The 22,189-nt window shown below is 45.0% G+C and overlaps 1 long non-coding RNA gene across 1 annotated transcript; it reads left to right on the top strand.

Annotated features, from left to right (window-relative positions):
* The first annotated feature begins 1,664 nt into the window (after positions 1 to 1,664).
* LOC137147843 (uncharacterized) lies at positions 1,665 to 21,811 on the top strand. Its single transcript, XR_010918376.1, has 3 exons — positions 1,665 to 1,771; positions 2,144 to 2,224; positions 21,734 to 21,811. It is a non-coding gene; the product is annotated as an uncharacterized lncRNA (long non-coding RNA).
* Positions 21,812 to 22,189: the final 378 nt, after the last annotated feature.

The raw sequence follows: 22,189 nt of genomic DNA, 5'->3' as shown, positions 1-22,189 counted from the left end.
ATAGTTCCAAAATGGAAAAACAATAGAGGAAAGACTCTAAATAGCTCTTTATTGATTGACAATTTGCAGATAATACAAGTCTCACGTGACTCTCTCGAAAATTGATGGGATATGAGCCAAGAAATTAAATCCTCCCAAGAGTAATGATGCAGCACCATCAGCCTTAATGAAGATGACAACCAACTGTCCTCACAACAACCCTGTGAGGTAGGTGAATAAATATTACCCTCACATTATAGAAGGGGAAACAGACAAGGTCACATCCTGAGGGCCAGAAATCCCTAGTTTCTGTCCTGTGCTCAGCTCATGCCTTTCTTTTTCGCTTCCAGATATTTTTTGGAGGTAGCTTTAGAGAAGTGTAAGTAGATGAGCGTCACACCAGAAAGACCCAGCTCCCAAAAGTAGTCATGAGACTAATCAACAGATTTTGCAGCAAACGTGCCATGTACAAAACCAACATTTTGCAAAGTATAGAAAAGGAGTAATGCAAATGGAGCAAAGGTTAGAATATGGATGTTCCCCTTCATGCCTCTCTGTATTAAGCCTATGTCTGTGAGACGAAGATAATTTCATCTATACATATGGAATTGAAAATGACCAATAAACAATGTTACAAATGTAACCAATTAGTAGAGCTAGTGGGAAAATGAGGAACATTGCTCACATTTTCACAAACTTTAATTTCTGTTTTGTAATTTTTAATTACATTTGGAAATTTTAATTTTTGTTGATGTTCTCCAACCAGCTCCACCAATTATAGTTATTTCAAACAGTTACATTTCAGTAAATGGAAAAGAAATGTCATGGCATCTGATCGTAGCTACAGGCACTTTAAAAATGCACATAATTAATGATAAACTGTAGTAATGAATAATGAGCAGTATCTCACCAGAGCTCAGGGATGGTGTTTAAAAATTGAAGTATAAGATTCTTAGCTTTTATACCTAAGTACTTATTTGGCTCTCATTACTGTACAGTTGGAATGCTTCAAAATCATTAATGGACTTTGTGCTTCCAACACCCCCATCAGGTTGGGAAATATTATTACTTAGATTGTAACCTCTTTGGGGCAAGGATTGTCATTTTGTTCTGAGTTTGTACAGCACCTAGCACATCAGGGTGTTGGCCCATGTCTAGGACTCTTAGGCTCTGTGGTAATACAACTAATTAAATCCCTCTGGGGAAAACAAGGCGCAGAGTTAATTCAGTGACTGGCTCAAGCTCAGACAGGATGTCTGTGGGTGATCTGGAAACTGAACCCAGGCTATTAGCATACTGGCCTATCTCTGGGACAATCTTACTACTGAAAACACTGCACATATGAGAGGTGGGGAAACTGAGGCAGAAGTGAAGTTACTTGTCCCAACCCTTGCAGCACATTTGTGATAGGACTAGAACCCCAGTTTACTTAGTCCCACATCTGAGCCCCAGCCACTGAACGGTGTAGTAACATGCCACAGGGAGCTCATGGACACCTGCTGTGCAAGTGGGAACCAAGCATTAACTCTTTCTTAAGTTGCTGTCTGTCTTGAGCTGTGGTAAAGTTTGTACTTCTAAGGTAATTGGATGAGTCAATGCTAATTGGTTGAGATTGGGGGGGTGGGGGGGTGTGAGTTGGCAGGTGTGGAAAAGCCTGGCAAAAAAACAGCTAGATAGAGACACGGAAGAGGAAGGTTTAAGTTAGCCTGTGAAAAGGTGTTGAAAAGCCCTGGGATAAGTTGTTCCTAAAAGAGTGAAGTAGGGATAACAGCAGGAACTAAAGCATTTGAGGGTATGTGGGGCCTTTTGGTCTTTGCTTTTATTTGGATTTGTTTTAAATATTACATTTTGCTACAGAGGATTTTTTGCTATGAAATGCTTCAGATGTTGCCAAGGTAAAGTGAATCTTTATGTACCTTTCTCATAGCATTTCATTAATGGCAATGTAGTGAGAGCTGGTGCCTAAAGGTATTTAAGTTTTATTTTGGGGGGTTTTTCACTGCCAAAAATCCTTCAACACAGATAATTCGACTGAGGAGAAGTGTCTGCCTTTTTAGATCACTTTACTGTGGGGCTCTCTCTGGTACCCCTTACCATAGTTCTAAAGCTCAGAGCCTCACAGGTATTTAGGTGCTGAACTCACATTGATTTCCATGTGCATTAGGTATCTAAATACCTCTGAAGATCTGGGCCGAAATGCTGAGAAAATGCAGAGAGAGAGAGATGCCTTTTCTGGTCAGCTGCAGTAAGTACTACTAGAACCTAACCCTGTGAAGTACTTAGCATGTTTGCAGGCTCTCTCATTTCAGTGAGATTACTGGGGCTCAATATTACGTGCAAGCTAAAGAGAGCAGGTTGGATGTAACGTGTCAGGCTGTTTGTTTTCGTGAGAGATTTCAGCCCCCAATAATGAAATTCTCACAAGTTTAACTGCTCTCTGGAGACTTCTGCCAGCTGGAGTTGAAGTCTTGTTTTGTGAAATTTCTGTAGCTCTTCAACAGAAAACCGACTCCTTCCTATTTTTTTGTTTCTGTCCCGAGATCATAAGGGTGAGTGTGGACCCAGACATATGCATTCAAATGCCATATCCCTTCTGTTTCCTCAAGTACAAAGGCATTTAGATTCAGTGCTCTAATTTTTGGCCTATCTCCATCTACAAGCCTTATGATGAGGAAGGCTTCTGCAGAGTTCCTCTTCAGAGGGAGCAAACGTCTTTGCAGAGAGGAGACAAGGTGCTTCCTGCGTGAGCTGCGCTGAGTAAACATTCTAAGGCATCCCCCGTTGCCTAGACTCCTTCACCTTTTCTTTCTTCCCCTATCAGGGGGCCGCCTCCCCACTTCTGATCACAGTCGCTGCATTCACCCTGAACGTTGACCTCGTGCCGCTCCTTTCCAGTGAAAGAGGAGAGTTGATCACACGTGTTGCTCTGCCGCTCTGTTCACTCCTCATGGTAAAGTTACAGAGCTGTGGTGACCTGATGGCCTCTTATCACACGGCCCCCCTGAAGAAGCAACAGAATTAATTGAGAAGTGACAGCACGTGAAAGTAAACTCTTTGTGTCACTTGCTGTCAAAGGAAGCAGAGCTGATTAACAGATGCAGTAGTGGTTGTCCCTGTAATGTTCCTTCGGAGAACCTCTGAGCCCGCTGGTCCACAGCTGTGCTCTAGGCAGAGCAGGCTACCTAAATCCTTGTAGTTGCTTAATGCACGGTTTCCTGCTAATCTGAGATGAAAACCATTGCATGTGAGGAGGCAACTTTTACCAAATGCTGCAAAAGCGCCTTCATTTTATGGCTCCTGGGGGCTGTGAAAAAGAACATGTTGCAGTAGCATGTAACTGTAGTAACCAGCTCAGAGGGGAAAGGTCTCTGTTCTGCATAGCCAGAGGTAGGGGCATCACTGAAGCAGGTAGTGGGGACAGGACAAGTGCGGGAGATGACTGGATAATAATGGCTCTGAATCCCAGTGATAAGCTCTGTAATACCTGAGGTAAATCAAAGATGAGGAGGAGAAATATTCCTCTGACGTGAATGTGCGTGATTCCCCCCCCCCCCCCCCATGTCTGAAAACACCCCAAGTTCACCCATGTCCTACAATTATGATACGTTCTGTACAAAGTAGGCCTTGTTGGGTGGTATTGCTGCTGAACGTGAATATCCTGTTGGATTGGATTGTGTGTGCCACCACAGTATTGTTGTAAATGTTACTACAACATGTTACAAGGGGGGGAAACTCCCACGAACTGCCTTTCAAGCACAACAACGGAGTGGCCAGACCGCGTTAATGGCTATCTCTCACCCATTCAAGAATAGATTCCACCACCAAGAATGGTTTACCATGAAAACTTTTCTGCAGGAAGCATGTGCGCAATGGGGTTGCTTGACCAATGGGAAGCAGCTGCCGCGTCACATGCATAGCTTTCTAGAACAGACCATAAAAGGAGGCATGACATCATCGCTTGGGTCATCTGGGAGACAGAAGGACTTTGAAAGGGGGAGGTGAATCCCAAGCAGGGAAGGTTGCCCAGCCGGCATTTAAGCAACTGCTTAGACCAGCTAACAAGGGTGAGACGTTGCTAAGCTCGTTAGTGCATAGAACTTAGACTGCGATCTTATGTTTATTTCATCTGGTAACGCCTTTTAATCTTTTTACATTTGCTGTGCATAGTCACGTCAAATCTATTTTTCTGTAGTTCATAAACGGGTTTAATGTTAACCAGTGCGTCTTTAGGTGAAGTGGTTGGACAAACTGCTCAGCAACAAAAGCTGGTGCGGGGCTTTCCCAGTGTGAGGGAAGGGCGGAGTGGATGATGATAATCTCCACTGGTCCGGCTTTTTGACCAGGGTAGACAGTGTGGCCCGCGACTGAGGAGCCGGCTGGAGTTTCTCTGTTGTCGGCTTGATTGTGAGTGGCTGGAGCGCGTTCATTGAAATAAACTGGGTGTCCTTCCTTGCCTATGGAGGGATGTGTAAGTGCAAAACTTCCCAGGGGTTTGGGCTGTCACAGGGTGAGAGGGAGCCCAAGCCGGTCACACAGAGGGCGTGGCGGTATTCCAGCTACCAGGCAGTAACCCAGGGGTTCTGCACACCCTCACACCTGCACACCGCAGGGTACCCTTTTCAGTAGTGCTGCACACGCTGTCTGTCTTTTACATCCACGCATATCTCTCATCTCTGAAATCGGGGGGGGGGAGGATCATGCCCTGACCTTGTGTGAGGGGGGAATACCAGGGCCACATTCTACAGTGCCCTCCCCTTCTCTCCCTGTCCTTGCCTTGCCCTCAAAAAGAGCAAGGCCTGGGCATGGCAGAAGCCTGCCGTGCTCTCCTGGGTCATAAGGCAACATCTTCTTTCTTTGGAACTTCCTGCAGTGATTAGACTTGCACCGCTCTTGTCAGATGTGGTTCACGTACCAGATGGGCTAACCAGGACTGTGGTTAATTCCTCCTGCGGATAAGCAGTGCTGGGCAAACGACGGGCTTGGTATCCCACAGCGTTCTTTCATCTTGCAGTGATAAACTTTCCCAATTGTCTCTTCTTGAAAATCATTGTGTTTTGCATGGGGGAGAAGCGATCCTGACTGCTGCGTGCTGACCCGCAAGCGTAGCTGTCGTTTTATCAGAGGGCTGCCGAAGACGAGGTCTCTCAGGAATGGCACTGATCTGTGCTCCTCACATGATGAATATAGGGGGGGTGTGTGTGAGGCTACCAGTTCTGAAAGAGAGTAACCCCTCTCATGCTGGCTCCTGAGAGAGCCACTCCTGACTTCCCGCTGCCTGCTAGACCTGGTTTTGAGCGTCTGAATCACACCGGCACTCTCTATGCAGCAACAGGCTCTCATTTATATTGTATGAGAGCGGCTACAGACCTGGATCACTGCTACTGGCTTTTTTCCCCCCCCCCTTTCATTGACTCAGAAATGCTGGTGCACAACTTCCCGAAGGTGTAATGTGCAAGTGACCTCCTCCAAAATACGTGCCAAGAGGCCAGATTTCAGGCTTGTTATCGTCCCTATATGTGTGTGTCGGGAAGTAACTGCTCTGCATTTAAATGGTCCCTTAATAATGCTTAGCTGGTATTCAGGTGCTAACTGCTGGCATTCAACATGCTGGAAAGACATGAACTCACTAGTTCTTGACAACCCTTTGTGGCAGGTGATCCCCGCTTTCCAGATGGAGACATAAGACAGTGAGTTGCCGAAACCCACATAAGGAACTGGAACCAGAACTTCTGAATCCAAATCCAAGAGGGCTCTCAGTAGACACAGTCTGCTTTGGCTGCTCAGCCACAGTCCAGAAACGCACACAGCTGCTTAGAAGGGGAGATCTTTGTGCTCCCTGAGCTGGTGGTGTCAGACCAGTCCCCCAGCGTAACTTAGTGGAGTCTGAAGGCTACTCCTGAGTTACTTCAACAGCCCCAGGAAGTTCAGCGGGGTACAGGGAGCCCTGCTCTGACTCCAGTACTAGTAACAGGGAAGAGGTGATGGGAGAGGAACCTTCTACACTGGACTAACCTCCCATGGTCTGCTACGGGCGCCACATCTTCACTGTTTTTAAAAATCACTGAGTTCTGAGGTCTGGGGGTGATGCCTGGGACAGAGTTATCTGTCCATTGGGAAGTAGATCAAAATTGCCAATTCCTCTCATGGAGACCACCAAAAGGTCATCAGACAGTAGCAACTTTCTGGTGCCTACCAACTGTAGTCAGATTAGAAGCGAGGCCTTGAGAGCCGGTCAAATCCTGAGCAGCCAGGAGCCTCAGGAAGTCTGGATTCTATGTAATGTCATATGTTTCTTCTGCTTCCTTTCCGGATGGATCACTGAATTCCATGGGGAGCTTCAGAAAGATAACTTTACTGCATGCTCACTCAAATGCTGTTCGCGATCTTCTCGTTTGTTACAGCAGTACCTGGATTCATAGACATGTAGGGCTGGAAAGGACCACAAAGTCAAATCCAGCTGCATGCACGGAGGCAGGACCAAGTTAATCTAGACGGTCCCTGACAAGTGTTTGTCCAACCTGTTCTCAAAAACCTCCAATCATGCAGATTCCACAATCTCCCTTGGAAGCCTATTCCAGAACTTAACTACCCTTAGAGTTAGGTTTCCACAACCCCTCCCTCCCCATATCTAATGTAAATCTTTCTTGCTGCAGGGTAAGCCCATTGCTTCTTGTCCTAACTTTACTGGTTATGGAGAATAATTGATCGCCATCCTCTTTATAACAGCCTTTAAGGCTATCAGGTCCTTCCTTAGTCGTCTTTTCTCAAGACTAAACCAGCCCAAGTTTCTAGCCTTTTCTCATAAGTCAGGTTTTCTAAATATCTTATCAGTTTGGTTGCTCTTTGCTGGACTCTCTCCAATTTATCCACAACTTTCCTGAAGTGTAGTGCCCAGAATTGAACATGCTACTACAGCTAAGGTCTCCCCAGTGCTGAAAAGAGTAGGGCAATTACCTCCCATGTCTTACATACGACACTCTTGTTAATACATCCCAGAACATCCAAATTCTTTGCAACTGCATCACATTGTTGACTTGTCCTCAATTTCTGATCCACTATAACCCCCAGACCTTTCCAGCAGGACTACTACCTAGCCGGTTAGCCCCCATTTTGTAGTTGTGCATTTGATTTTTTTTCTACATCCCACCCCCCTCCTAAGCATAGTACTTTGTACATGTCTTTATTGAATTTCATCTTGTTGAATTCAGACTAATTCTCCAATTTCTCTATGTAACTTTGAATTTTAATCCTGCCCTCCCAAGTGCTTGCAATCCCTCCCACCTTGGTGTCAAGAACAAATTTTATAAGCCTACTCTCTGCTCCATTATCCAAGTCATTATGGAATATCATGGACCCACAATTGACCCCTAAAAACTGATTTGGTTTTATTTTATTTACTGAGCAATTCCAAATTATGTGGCTTCCCAGTTTGACTGCAAACCATTGATAACTACTCTTTGAGTTCAGTCTTTCAACCAGTTGTTCACTCACCTTATAGTAAGCTCTTCTAGAGACTGCATTTGCTTATGAGAGTGTTATATGGGTCTGTATCAAAAACCTACTAAAGTCAAGATATATCACATCTACAGCTCTTTCTTCCCTATCAACTGGGCCAGAAATCCTATAGAAGAGGGGGATGCAGTTGTTTTGGCAGGTCTTGCTCTTGACAAATCCATGTTTATTCCCTAGCTAGCGTCCTTTAGGTGCTCACAAACTGATTGTTTAATAGTTTGTTCCAGTATCTTTCCAGGTATGAAATTAGACTGACTGGTCTATAGTTCCCCAGGTCCTCTTTCTTCCCTGTTTTAAAGAAAGGTACAACGTTTGCTCTTCTCCACGACCTCACCTGTCTTCCAAGAGCCCTAAAAAATAATTGCTAATGTTTCCAAGATTGCTTCAGCTACTTAAGTGTGCTAGGATGCATTCCATCAGGCCCTGCTGACTTGAATAACATCTTACTTATCTAAATATTCTTTTACTCTGTTCTTTCCCTCTTTTGACTTGCATTCCTTCCCCTTGACCATTAATTGCATTGAATATCTGGTCACCATTAACCTTTTTAGGGAAGATTGAAGCAAAATAGGCATTAAACACCTCTGCTTTCTTGATGTCATCAGGTTTTTTTGAGCTCTCCTTCTTCCCTGCTAATTAGAGGACCTACACTTTCCTGTCTTTCTCTCTCTCCTAATGTATTTTAAGAACCAGTTCTTGTTGCCGTCTATGTCCCTTGCTAGGTATAATTCATTTTGTGATTTTGTTCCTACGTCTGTGCTATTCTTTTGTTTTCCTCCTCAGCAATCATACAAAAAGGGGAAACATGGACTATTCCTCTTCTTTGATTTTCAGGTAATTGAAGAGCTCCTGAGGGAGCCCATATTGGCCTCTATTATTCTTTCTATCTTTTTTCCTTCACGTTGGGATAGTTTGCCACTGAGCCTTCAATATTGTCTCCTTGAAAAACTGCCAGTTCTCCTGAACTCCTTTATCTCTTAAGTTTTCTTCCCAGGGGACCTTACCTCTTGAGTTTTACTCTGCTTGTCTGAACTCCATTGTCGTCGTCCTTCTCTCACACCTTCCTTTTCTTAAAATCATCAACTCATCCAAGTTGCCTTCCGTTTGCCAACCAATTCCTCCATGCTGGTCATTATCAAGTCTAAAATGGCTGTTGCCCCTGGGTACTTCCTCCACTTTTTGAAACACAAAGTTGTCCCCAGTACATTCCAAGAACACATGGGGAAATTTTGTGGTTTGCATTATTACTCTGCCAACAGAAGTCTGGATAAAGTCCCCCCATTACTACCAGGTCTTTGTTTTTTAATATTTCTGTTTTGTTCTAGAAATGCCGCAGCCGCCTCCTCTTCCCAATTTTTGGTGATCTATAGTAGATCTACCCTCCTCCCCCCAATCAAGATATCACCCCTATTTCTCTCCCTCCTCCCTTATCTTTACCCAGAGACTTTCAACTGGTCTGCCTCTCAACTCCCCTCTGGATCTCCAATCAAACATATTGGAGGTAGGTGAAAACTCATTTACACAAACTGGAAAGAAACCAACAGCATTTTTTCTTCCCCGAAAAGAAACCAGATTTTGAATGAAAAACTCTCAAATGTATTGATGTTTTCCACCAATATTTTTTTTTTAACCAAAGTCACTATTTGTGTGTGTGTGCGCGCATGCGCCTACCAAAAAACCTGACTTTCAGTGGGAAAACATGGCTTTTGGTAAACAAACCCTCGTGATAAATTTTATTAGACACATCATCAAAAAATTAACAATGGATCCGTCGTTGAGCCCTACAAAATGGAAACAACCCTCTTTTTGTAAAACTGTTTTGTCCCCGCTCTCTTCCTCCCCACCCCCCTCTTTTTTTCAATCCCTTCTAGCCTAGATCCTTTAACCAGGTCAGAGCCCCATCATACTAGCAAGAGTACAAACCTATAATAAATGACAGTCCTTGCCCCACAGAGCTCACAAGGGTATTGCCTCTGTGTTCTGGGCTCTAAAAGTACAGTCTGCTGACACTTCAAGTCTCTTTAGGCCCTTGAGACTGGAATTTTAGTAACTTCACTAGGTGGAAAACATATTTGCACTCAGTTCACTAGAACTGCAGCACAATCTCGTAAATGAAAAATAGACTGTAACAAGCTCAAAGGACTCAATTTTTTTCTTGCATTTTAAAACCTTGCATGATTTGAACAGCTGAATGATACTGCACCAAACTGGGCCTGTTTAGCACCAGCTTGTCTCCTCCTGACATACAAGCAGCAGACAATATAGATGTAACTAAATGGTTCCACACACTCCGCCGTAGAGTAGGACTATCTATTTTAAATGATTATATAACAAACCTTAAGTGTGCCAGGAATCTAAATAAATGTTCGTGATTTGTCTTTTCAGCCGACGGTACATTTACTTTAGCTGAACAGATATGTTTATCAATGCAGTGTTTTCTATAAAAATGAAAGAAACAAACTATAAAATATAGAGAAGTTGAGTAGTTGTCTTCTATGTACAGCTGGTTCAGATGCAATCTGGTTACTTTTGGAGGGTAGGTAAACAGCTATATTGTACATAAAAAAAGCACTTTGCAACCACAGACCAGATTTACAAAGGTAGTCAGGAGCCTAAATTGCAGATAGGGGCTTACAAAAATGCCTGAACAGATCCGTGGTTTCCAATCTTTTTGGCTCGAGGGCCACAGATATAATTGTTACAACCCTGAAGGGCCACCAGCCTCCATCAGCAACCGACCCCAACCCTCCCCCCTGCAGCCAGATGGAAGGAGTTCAGCGAGGAGGCTGCCTACCTCCTTGCTGATCTCCCGTCTCCCTGGCTGTAGCAGGGAAACTGCATCCATCCCGTGGCCCCGTCCACTCCACCTGGGTCCTTAGACAATGTCTCCCTTCTGCAGCCGCTGCCAGGGGAGGGGAGACCAGTGCTCCCCTCCCTCTGGCTCCAGCAGGGACCCCAGCACCTAGGGACCCAGATAGAGCACTTTGCTGTGCTTCCTGCTACAGCCAGGGAGAGGAGAGTGCTGATCTCCCATCCCCTTGGCTGCAACAAAGAGCCTGTGCCGTCTTTCAGCTCCGTGGCAATGCGTGCCACCTTGGTCCTTACGCAGCGGCTCCCTATGGAGCCAGTGGGAGGAGAGCGGCAGGCCACTCTGAAAGCCCCCAAGGGCCACTTTTGACCCCCGGGACCACAGGTTGGGAACCACTGGATTAGGCAATTAACTCTTATGACATTCAGTGACGGTTCAGCCTCACATTAGGCTCTCTTCTAAATCACACGAGGCACCGATGTGCATGTTTAGGCTCCTAAATATCTCTAATTCAGGCCCAAGATCTCTACAGTCCCCTGACTTTTACTGATCGATTCTTATTTTCTTTACTGAACAATTCCAAAGTAGAGCATTTTTATTCCGGCAATGAGCAAGACTCCAAATGCTCGGCGTATGAGTTCAGTTCAGACAACAAGTTATGTTACAGTAGGATCAGGAATCCCCAGCTGATATGGGGCGGGGGAGGGGGCAGTGTTTGGTGCTGTACACAGAGTAATAGACTGTCAATCCCAGCCTCCAAGAGCTAATTATTGAAGTACACAGACGAAAGGGTGAAAAAAACGGACGCATTCTCCCCATTTTACATGTGAGGAACTGAAGTGCAGAGATCAAGGCCCTTATCCTGCGCAGACGTCAGTATATGCTTAACTTCAAGCGTGGCAGTGGCTCGCTGAAGTCGCCTGCTTGAAGCTAAGCATATGTCTTGGTAAGAGGGGGTGCTTCAGTGACTTGGCTAAGAGCTGTACAGCAGAGCAAGGAACTGAGCCTGGACTGCCTCGGTCCCAGCCAGTGCCTTAGCCACAAGACCACCCGACCTCGAGAGCAGAGAAACATCCGAAAACCTGGCAACTCCTCCACAGATCTTCAAAAGCCAGGTAGGTGTTTCTGGCACCTTCATGTCTAATGCTGGCGTGGGGAAGGCAGTCCACAGTGGCACTGCATGACAGCCTGGCTCCCGAGAGAGCGGTACTGTCGGGTGAGGGTCTCCAGGGGCTCGTGTGGATCTCAGGGTCGCCACGGATGCTCCAGAACTTACTGTGTTGCCGGACACGACTGTATTGGTTGGGGGAGGAGGCCAGGTAGCCATGTAGAGGCACAGGATGGCACCAGTTGCCCCAAGACTTACCATCTCTTCCCTTGGTTCCCAGGACATCCATCCTTCTGGAGAGCTAAACTCCCTTTCCACAGCATGGGGTGGCAGTCCAGGCGCTCCTAGGCCCAACTCGGGGGGGGGGGAAACATCAGGTAAACCTAGCAGAATTCCCGGTTTGTCCCCTTCCAGTGGGGAAGCCGTCCATGAATTCCAGTGTGGCTCAGTATCGGATGAATATATTTATTTCAGTCTGTTCAGCGTTAATAGCCTATCTTTAACATAAGGTGTTCTTAGGGCATAAGGTAACATGAGTAAATTAAGAAAAAACTCTCGCTGTAGGCAAGTTTATCTCATGGCTCACTTTGGGATTCTTATAGCTTCCTCTGAAGGATCTGGAGACCAAGGTACTGGAGGAGATGGACCTCTGTTCTGGTATGGCAGCTCCCATATTCTACCTTCAGATACATAGGTTCCCGCTCACTAACATCACAGGAATATGTGGACGTACCTGAGAGCAGAAATGAGATCAGACTCCTATATGGTTTGCATAATAGTTCAGCACATGTTCTTGCAAAGGGTTGCTATATAGTTGCTTGTAGAATTAAAGGTAAATCTTGAGAGGCAACTTCTCAGAGCTAGGTTTAAAACTAATTGATCACTTCCCCAAAAACACAAACACACACACACACCTGTTTTTTATTTTGCGTTGATAAGAAAGGTTTCCTCAAAGACGATAGAGACAAATAACCTTTCAATAGCCACTACTGACATGGAATTATATTTTCAGTCACTTTTCAGTTGTGTGTTGCTCCGTCCTGTCACATTAGTCTGCTAACACTTCCATTGTAACAATGAGACAAACAGTGCATTGTGCTGTTCTAAGCCAAACATTCATCTCTTCTTGGCGCTAGTTCAACAGGGCTGTCAAAACTCCTTGCAAGCCAGCCAAAGCTCATTAATGGCGGTTGGATGCGCATATAGCATGGAAAAGAACTCGGGGGAGGAGAAGAAACATTCCTTGAAAAGGTCTTTAAAAGTATAAACACACAAACTAAAAACCCAAACTACTAAATATACGTAGTACTTTATACAGAAGGCAGGGGAAGAAATGGATTACAAAATCCTCAAGACTTATCCCTGCCTTATACCTAGCTCAAAAGAGACTTTGGCATTATTTCTTTGAGCATAAACTTAGTTGGGTTGGCCCTGCTTTGAGCGGGGGGTTCACTAGATGAGGTCCCTTCCAACCCTGATGATCCATGATAAACTTATAAATGCTACCATCCTTATGATGAGATGAATCCTTTCTTCTTCCCACATGATATCTCCTGGATTTGTAGTTATTGGGTGAGATTCTTCTCTCCTAGCCTGGTGTAACATCACTGAAGTCAATGGAGGAATCTGATTTTTGTACCAGTGCAAATGAGAGAAGAATTTGGCCCAACCTCTCTATAAACATCCTGGCATGCTGGCACAACACTAGCTTAGCCTCAGGCAGTCTAACATCCCTGCTACAGCTGGTAAGCCCTTTCATTAAGATGAGGGAACGTGATTTAATTATGGAGCCCGAATGTTTATATTTTGTTTGGGTGCTGAGTTAGTGTCGAACGTGAAGAACGTATGACTTGAGGGATTGTCACCCCTTCAGGATATTCCCATCCACTTGTTTTATGGACTCTCCAGTTTAGGTTTGTTGTTGCAGAAATCTACTGATCTTGAACAAAGTACTAGTGATGGATAAACTTTCCAAAGGTAAAGTGGTTGAACCTTAGGAAAAAATTCTACTTCAAATCATCCTCAGCTTAAAATATAAGAAATCATTTTTAAAAAAGTACTCCTTCTAATGTACCAGCGGTTCCAATAAGTCTGAAAACAGGGTATCTAATTTGACATCTACGCCTACAAAATGCCAAAAAAATTTGCTGCTGGTCAAGGAGTAATGAAAGACCTGAAGTGACATATTGCAATATATGAGACGGAAAGAGACAGTGCCGCCGCTTTACAAATGCCGTTTAACCACCCTACACTGTGACATAACTCAGTCTGAATTAAAATGTGAGAGTGGGGTGAAGGCCTCCTTTAAAAACGGAAGTGGTTGGTGGAGTGAGGGTGTGGGAAGATGGTTGAAACAAATGTCTCAATGTACTGTTCACCTGCATCTTAAATTACCCTCTTTCAATACTAGCACATCTGCTCACTTGTTATCACTGGATAGGAAAGTGTGTTAGCAGCTGCTAAAGAGCTCTAGTTCAAGTTGCTGGTGGCCACTCAGTCTGGTTATGCTAGATGAGCAGAAGAGTAGCAGAATGCGGCGCAGAGCTCTGGACATATTGTTCATTCTGCTTATGTCATACCCCTTCTCCTCTCTCTGCCCCCTCCCCCAACCTTGCGACACTGTTGTATCTATTTAAATTGTAAGCTCTTGGGGATGGAGACTGTCCCTGGTTCTGTATTTTTTGTACCGTGCCTAGCAGAGGAAGATCCAGATCTCTGCTGGGATCTCTAGGTGCTACTGTAACACCTCAGTCCACTTATTAGCAGTGTGATGTGCAGGAAGTCAGGGCTATGCTGCATCATCTTCTCTGTTTCAGATTCTGCTACTCTTCTGCTTACCAAACTGAATGACCACCAGCAACTTGAACTAGCGCTCCTGGGCAGTTGCTACCATGTTATCAGTGGATTAATGAAACGGTTACTGGAGTACTGTGTGCGATTCTGATGGCCAGACTTTTTAAAAGGAAGCTGGTAAATTTAAAAAAGGAGCTGTTTGAATGAACTGAGGTCTGGAAAACCTGGCTCATGGTGGGAGACTATAGACAATCAATCTGTTTAATTTATCCAGGAGAGGGTCATGATGTGACTTGGTCATGGTACATCTGCACCTACGTGGGGGGAAGATTCCTGTTAGCTCAGGGCTCTCTAATCTAGCAAAGGGACACGGGGAAGTAATGGCTGGAAGCCGAAGCCCAACTAACTCCGACTAGAATTAAAGGGCACATTTGTAACATGGAGGCTATTCCAGTGGTTATTCTACCTAAGACTGTGGTGGATTCCTCGTCACTTGAGGTCTTTGAATCAAAGCTGGATGACTTTCTGAAAGTTATGATGTAGCTCAACCAGAAGTTAGGGACTTGATACAGGAAACTCCTTCATGAAACACTATGGCCTGTTTTATCAAGACAGGCTAGATGATCATAGTGGTCCTTTCTGGTCTTAAAATTTGACTCTCATGAGGAAAAACCTGGATGTGTGGCAAAAAGGAAGGGGAAAACTGGATTGCGATCTCAAAAATCTGGGTTCAATTCCTGTCTTGCCCTTGGGTTTTTGTTTTGCTGTGGGTAAGTGACTTAATCTCTCTGTGCCTCTGTTCCCATCTGTAAAATGGGGTTAATAGTACTTCCTGATCTTGCATGGGGGTGTGAGGCTTAAGGTAGTAATGCGCGCTGGCGATGGGAGGCCATATAAGGATTTAGATTGCTAATGTCTGACAAAGTGGGCAGCTGGAGCTATGGAAGGTGTGGTTTTGTGTGTGTGCTGGCACTGCCGGGGGCATGGCCAGGTGGCAGCAGGAGGCAGGGTATCTGACACGTGCAGGGAGAGTGCCTTGCTATCTTCAGTCTAGCACCTGAACCTGGTTCCTTATTTTTGAGAACTGAAAAGGAAAGGCATGCTTTCTGTCTCCTCTCAGAAGGTGCCTTTTCTGCCAAAGATTAAGGTCCTATCTTGTCCTAATCCTTTCTCGATGTGACCCAGATTGGATTTTTCATTTTCGTGCATCAGAGCCATTGCAGACTGGAAGAAATACAGCACTGGAGAAATGGACCTTGGTCACCTTTCGCTAGGCCTGTGGTGTCTTTCTAGAGGCATATTCTCCATTTAACTATATGGCTATTTATCTCCCCTGGGGAGCTGTCCTCTGTTTCTGGGACCAGTCAACAGTTACTCTAACTCTGACATACTTGGCGGTGTGTGATATTTGGCAAGGCTACAACCCCTACTGAGGCTGGCTTTATGAAGGACTCTTACTCCCTTCAACCAGCCTATTATGGGAGGGCTCAGGGCTTGTATAATTAAAAAGCTACAGCATAGACACTACCTACAGTGGCAGAAGGGATTCTCCCATTGGCATAGGTAATCCACCCCCGAGAAGTGATAACTAGGTAGATGGAAGAATTCTTCCTTCGACGTAGCACTGTCTGCACTGCGGGTTAGGTCGGTATCGCTACATCTCTTGGGTGTGGATTTTTCACACTCCTGAATGACCTAACTATACAGATGTAAAACTAGAGTGTAAATCCGGCCTGAGCGATCACTTCGACTATTAAATCCTCTGACACCAGGATTGATGCAAACGGGAACAGCTTATTGGCAGACAGGCGTGAAATGAAATCGATCACGAGCAAACCCAAAGAGAGGTAAGTCTCAGGGCTGCGATGGTGCCACAGTCCAACCACCGGGTGTTAGTGGTTTCTTCAGAGCGGAATTAGAATTCTCCCAAAACACAGCCTAGTTGGATGTCATTAGGAGCGGCACATGCTTGTCTCTTCTCAGGATCAGGTCCATAAACTGCTGAAATCTCCTACTCACCTTTCTAGGTGGCAAAAAGAGACCGAATTAACCAGATAAACCAAATGAAGAGATCTGTATGAATGGGAGCATAACTCAAGCCGCTGGTTTTCTTACCTGGCACAACAGCTGCCTCGGAGTTAGAAAAGAGCCGGTTCAAGTGCTGCTTCATGCCAGCAGAGACTGTTAGAGCAAATCTCTTCCCAATGGAGTAGGCACTGATAGGCTTAAAAATATATTGCCACCCTCCCAGACGCAGTCAGCCCATGCTTTTCAGTCTGAGGCTGCTTGTCAGGCTGCGCAACTATTGTATCTGCTCCCAGGATCTACGTACAGGAAAGAAGAGGAAAGTTGCTCACTTTCAATGCATCATGGCTATCTTGGAGCCTGAGAAATGATCACTTCTAAGAGTTCTAGCCTAACTCCCTCATTTCAGGGTCTGTGAACCATACAGCAATGAGCCTGGTAATCTCTGTGTCTCAGTTGCTCGTAGCTTGATGCTTCCTGTATAGCCGTGTTCTCTTTCTGCCACATAGCTGATTTCCTCTGGTTTTTAAGGACTCTGTCTTGCATGGAATGAACCTGAAAGCAGCAGCATGGTAGAGAATGAGAATTCTGGGATATTTTAATTATTCAGTATCTGACGAGATGACTTGGAATTCATCACTCATCGTACATGGAGGCTGAGATTAAACCAGCTTCCTATAATATTTAATTAATCTTTAATGACTTCTTCAGACCAATTTATTCATTTCTAATCATGGGCAAAAAACCATTCTCCACTGCCCACTACTCTGTATGTCAACTTTTCTCCTCCTGGACTGGCAGGTCTGGAGACTTGTGCTTATTTACAGGAGATGTAATGTAATAAACATGTCACAACTTGTACAGAAACTCGTCCTTATTACTGCCTCTCTATGGACAATTCCTCCAGTCAGCCCTCTGGCTACATATTTAATGGAGGATGATGTTCTGCTGTGAGCCCAAACTCTTTGACTCCAACTTCCAGAGCTGAGCCCATGGGGAGACAGCGAAGTATTTGAAAGAGCTGCAGTTAGTAGCTTTTATGACAAGCCCACTCTTAACAGCGTCTCATTCAAAGTTGTCTTTAAATGTATTATAAATGAAATCATTTCTGTATTTTTTTTTTTCCCCTAGGACTCAAACATTTTAGAGACCTGTGTGTTACAACAGAAAATTCTGGCGATTTAAATACATCTACTCTACAGTGTGCTGTGTAGCACAGGGCTTCTAGTTGGAAAAGGGTACACCAGTATTTGATTGCAACATCTGTTAAGAATCTAGTTGTTGAAGCTAAAAGGATTTTTCACCTTAAATGAGGGTTCTGTAAATTAATCTACGCTTGCAGTTTTATGTTTGTGTTCCTCCAGCTGACAAAGACAAACTTCGCTGCCAGGCTTTGATCTCTAATGCACCTTTATCTTGAACAACTGTGGAGAAGCTTAATTGTATCAGTTGCAAAAACACCCCACTCTGTTAATGTAGCATTAAGGCTTTGCAGTTAAAATAACAAGAGGCACCCAGAAAGTTAAGGTTCCAACAACCTTGTAATAGCTCCACTGTGGTGTATATCCTGTATGTTTTGTGACAGGAACATTTTTAATGTGCCCCTTTACAAAAGAAATGTGTTGCTTAATATAGCATTACTTGTCAAACACACTCCGTACAACATGAACAACAAGCAACTTGCTCAAGAGAAGAAGGCCAGCCTTCATTACGGGTCTGGATTGGGACTCAGGAGAGCTGGGCTTCATTTCTGGCTCTGCATTTGTGACCGTGGGCAAGTCGCTCAGGCCTTGATCGTGCAAAGACTCTGTGCACACAGAGCAGGCGGGCCGGTTGCTGGATCCACAAAAGTGTGTGTGACTCCAGTTAGCCCTTCGTGTGAATCAACCCCCTCAGCCTCAGCTGGCGTGGAAGCCTCCTTCCTCACAACACACTGGCTGTGCAGAGGCCCTCCTCTCCTGGCATCCTCTGGAGAACTCGGAGCTAAGGGCTCTCGCCATACTAGAGTGAATCTCACCTCTCTGCATACATGCTTATGGGCTGTCTCTCTTCGACAGGGAGAGGTCTCAGCCCACCTGTGACACAGCATATTTACCTCCCCAGGAGAAGAGAATGAATTAAGTCATGTGACTAAAACAGGCTTCTTTTTCGGGAGTGGGGGGTTAAGAAAAGTAGAGGCCAGTTGACAGCTGAGAATGGTAAAGTGAAGCTGCAGGAAGGGAGCGTCTCCTGCAGCCATCCACAAGGAAGGGAGACTCCATCTGGGAGTTGTGGTTAGGTAGAAAGTCCTGGCTGAAAGTCTGATTCCTTTTGGGAAGAAGGCAGGCTGGGCCTTGCATCTTCTCCAGCTGCTCAGAGAGCAAGGAGAGAGCACCTCAGAGAGGAGGGGCTGTGCCCGGCTTCAGGCTGAGGACAACTTTTTAATTTTGAACTTGGCTAATAAAAACAAACCCCAAGAAGTGGCTGCTAGACGCATGGAAGCCCCTTGTGTGTCCAGTTTGAGGATACCAAGAGGGGAAATGAAGGCCGGGTGCTGCAGAGCCTCCCTTGGCCATGAGAGGGCACTCAAGAGGCAGCTAACCCTACTACAGTGATACTGTTTGGAGAGTCTCTCTCTCCACCACTCCTGCTGCCTAATGAGATCAGATGGGCTGGCTTGAGCTAACCTTGAATCTCTGAAACAACCCCTACATGCTCACTTGCTGTTTCCTTTCTTGTTTGGATTTCTTGATTGTCCTTGCTTTGCTGAACTCCAAATAGACCTGCCACCCGTGGGCGGAGGGGGAGGTTGTCCTTGTGCCAAAGACATTAATCTCTTTCCGACAAATACGTTTCACAGGAGAAGGGTTTGTAGCTAAGCTGTGGAGAAATGTCTGAGGAGATTAGCATAACTAGGCCCCAGCCCCGCCACTTGAAAAATGGACTTCATGGGAGAAGGCTTCATCTCAATGGGGAGAGAGAGAGGCCACCAGAGGAACTCTGGAAGGGGTGGAGCAGGGCAATGAAGGAAGATGATGATGATGATGATGATCTTTTAGCAGAGGCATCTTGAGTAGAGTGGAATGAAGAGATGCAGGGAATGAGGCATGGAGATGGATCCGGGTTAAGTACTCTGCATGAGATGACCTTGGTGTGGATCAGGTGGAATGTAGTAGAAAGTAATAGTTGTTTTTTAAAAGAGTGTGGATGAAGAGGAACCAAGAAAATAACGCCTAATTGTGAGGAAAGACCAGGAAGAGTATTATCTAGGGTGGGTATAGTGAACATTTAAAATAAGACCCAGTATGGCACAGGAGTAAGATTCTGTCTCTGTCAGGAAGAGTTGTATTGTGAAACAAAAATGATGAGTTTTTTTGGGTCTTAGTGCAAATTTCTTTCTAAAAGATACTTTACAATACTTTCCAGAATGATTTACCTATCTCTAGAGTGATACTACATTGATTTTATTAAATTTTTAATATGATAATCATATGGGGGCAAATCTCTTTTCCATAATAAATCCCTTTGCATAGCAATTATGGAGCAAAAAACATTTGTGGTATGTCTCAACAGGCTACTTTGAATGAAAAACTGAATGGAGTGCTTTTTAGTCCATATCCAGTGAAAATATACAATCATCTGAGCTTTTGGCTTTAAATGCTTTTCCCAAGCACTTGATAGAAGCCTTGACAGTAACACTGGAGTAGACGAATATTAGTAATTCTTTACTTTTTAAACATTTTTGTTTGGACGTTTTAAAAATATTTGGTTTGAAAATTTCTAGTTTCAAATTTTCTTTAATGGTGTTAAAAACACTCAAGTCTTTTTAATTTGTCAATCACAACATCAATTTTTTTTTTTTTTTTTACTTTCCAATTAATTGAAAACTTCAAAAATTTGGTTTTGGTCTGACCTCAAGAACATTTTTCTGAACTCTTTTTCAAAATTGCCAAGCAATCTGTTCGTCACCCTGCTCCGCTATGATTCAAAACCCAAAGACTCTTCAGGTATCTTGGAAAAAAAACATGTTTCTTTTCAATTTCTTGCCATGGCTGACATTAAACTCAGAGATGAGATGTAAGGCTGGGGAGTTATGTGTCGGTCAGTAGGTGTGTGTAAGTTGATGGTAGCACTAACTCACTCCCATGGTGAGTGAATGGAAAGTTAATATGTAAGCTAGCGTGAATGTGAAGAGGCTACTTTAACTTCTTACTTCCTTCTGCTTCATCCCCATCCACCAGGGGCTGAGTCACATCAACTTTCTGCTACACCCACTGGCTGATGTGTGGGGCACAACATGTTACACATCACCCCTGAAACTGCCCCACTCAGATCCCCTCGGCTTGTGCAGTTTAGAATTTCTCTCCCTGCCTGGCTCTTGTTTGAATTTAAAGACCGTAAGAGAAAACTAGGTAAGGGCGTGTTCACACTTGAAATGCTGCGGTAGTACAGCTGCGTTGCTGTAGCGCTTCAGTGTAGACACCCTACAGCAACGGGAGGGGTTTTCCCATCACTGTAGTAGAGGCGTGTGTGTGTGTGTGTGTGTGTGTGTGTGTGTGTGTGTGTGTGTGTGTGTGTGTGTGTGTGTGTGTGGTGGGGGCGGGGAACACCCCCACCTCCCCCGAGTGACAAAACTATTTTGCCGCCATAAGTGCTAGTGTAGACAAGGCCTTAGCTAGATCAGGGGAAGAATTCTTCCATTGACTTACTGTTGTCTGCACCTGGGGTTGTCAGTTTAACTAGTTGCTCAGGGGTGTGGATTTTTCACACGCCCCAAGAAATGTTAACTTCTGAGTGTAGCCCTGGCCGAACTCGCAACACACAACGATTCCCTTTCTTTGTCTGCTCCGCCCATCTCGGCAGATTGAGCCAGGAGAAGGGGCATGGAGCGCAAACTGCTGCCTCTGCAGAGGCTTGGTGGGATGGTATGGGGAAAGTATATCCTGCGGCCGCCCACGCTACCCGCTCTAGGTTTATGCGGCAGCTCTCACAACGGTACCTAATGGCATGCCACCTCTTCTGTGTTGTCTGCTTTACAGCTCTCCTGGGCTCGAAGATTCACTCAAAGGCAGTGTTCAGAGAGGAAAATGTTACATGCAAATTGTCTCCTTGGGAAAGTGCATAAAAAGCCCAGGGGAAGGAGAGAATAGTACTTCAGGACCTGGCGCTTCTGAGAGCCCACAAGGGCTAAGACACTGTGTGTGGAACGTTCTTCCGTTGACACTCTTAAAATACAAAATCCGCATAGCTCAGGATGCGGATGAGCCTGGGGTTGAGACATGCTCACATGGGAGGAGTTTCATTTAAGACTATCCAAACACAACACGTTAGGAATGCCTTGCTGGAAAACGTGGGCACCTTGCACACTACTTCGCATTCTGCCTTGAACAGACTGATTGTGCTATGAGCAGATGCTTGTCCGAGGAAGTTCCTGTTACCCTGTTTTCACTGCTGTCCCCATCGCTGGATTAAAAAAAAATAGTGACCGATTAAATCAGTCAGGTGACAGCTTGCTTCTGGTTTTTTAGGTCCTGATCCAAAGCCACATGAAGTCCGTGAAAGGATTCCCGCTGGCAGCAAGGGGCTCTGGATGGGGGTGTGTGTTTGCATTTTACTGAAACAGAGAAGTGAAGCTATGAGAGAAGCTGTGTGCCAAGAGTTTGGGGGTGATAGCAGCTCTGTGGCAGAGTGACTCCATTATACTTCTGTAAATTGGGAACAGCACAATGTAAAGAGACCATAGGAGCAAGCTCCGTTACATCCATTAAAAAACCGTATGTGTGTCCAAGGCTGTGAATCTTCAATGGTCCATTACATGGGGGGGGGGGAGGGGGGTATGTTGAGCATCTTGTTTTTAAATTGGACTGTAAGCTCTCTGGGGCAGAAACCTTGAGGGGCGAGGCGGGGTGTTCATCATGCAGCACCCAGCACAAAAGGCCCTCAAGGCTGAGTGAGCTCTCTGGGCACCAGAGCAATACAAATAA

Source organism: Emydura macquarii, unplaced genomic scaffold (assembly GCF_026122565.2).
Source record: "Emydura macquarii macquarii isolate MOO-44397 ecotype Brisbane River unplaced genomic scaffold, CSIRO-AGI_Emac_v2 contig_71, whole genome shotgun sequence".
Classification (NCBI taxonomy): domain Eukaryota; kingdom Metazoa; phylum Chordata; order Testudines; family Chelidae; genus Emydura; species Emydura macquarii.
The sequence above is the reverse complement of the archived record's forward strand: the minus strand, read 5'-3'. Positions and strand labels throughout refer to the sequence as shown.